Here is a 371-nt window from a genome sequence, read left to right as displayed (position 1 = left end):
GAAAAACGCGTTTAAAGTTTAAATAGTACTTACAGCTAGTCGGCGATCCCAGGACCGTATAGTACTCCCTCTTCCTCTTCATATAACTCGTTTTTTGTTGCAATCTCCAATCGACGGGCAGATCGGCCTTCTTTTGAAGCTTGTAAAGCTCATTTATCAGCGTTTCTTATCCGTTTATTGTCTCGTCTGGTAGCCATTATTGACGCGTTCATCCCAATCTTAATTCCCATGGCTTCCATTATTCAAAGCATAGAATTAAAATCTTCATTGAAAATGCTTGCTGCCAAAAATGATGCAATTTCAATAGTTTTTCTTGTGCAGAATATATGTTTTGGTGTAAAACTCCAAATCAAAGAGTTGAGACACTCGTT

Source organism: Odontomachus brunneus, unplaced genomic scaffold (genome assembly GCF_010583005.1).
Source record: "Odontomachus brunneus isolate Ranch 3 - 2012 unplaced genomic scaffold, Obru_v1 Obru_scaffold_120, whole genome shotgun sequence".
NCBI lineage: Eukaryota > Metazoa > Arthropoda > Insecta > Hymenoptera > Formicidae > Odontomachus > Odontomachus brunneus.
This window is presented reverse-complemented; position numbering follows the sequence as displayed.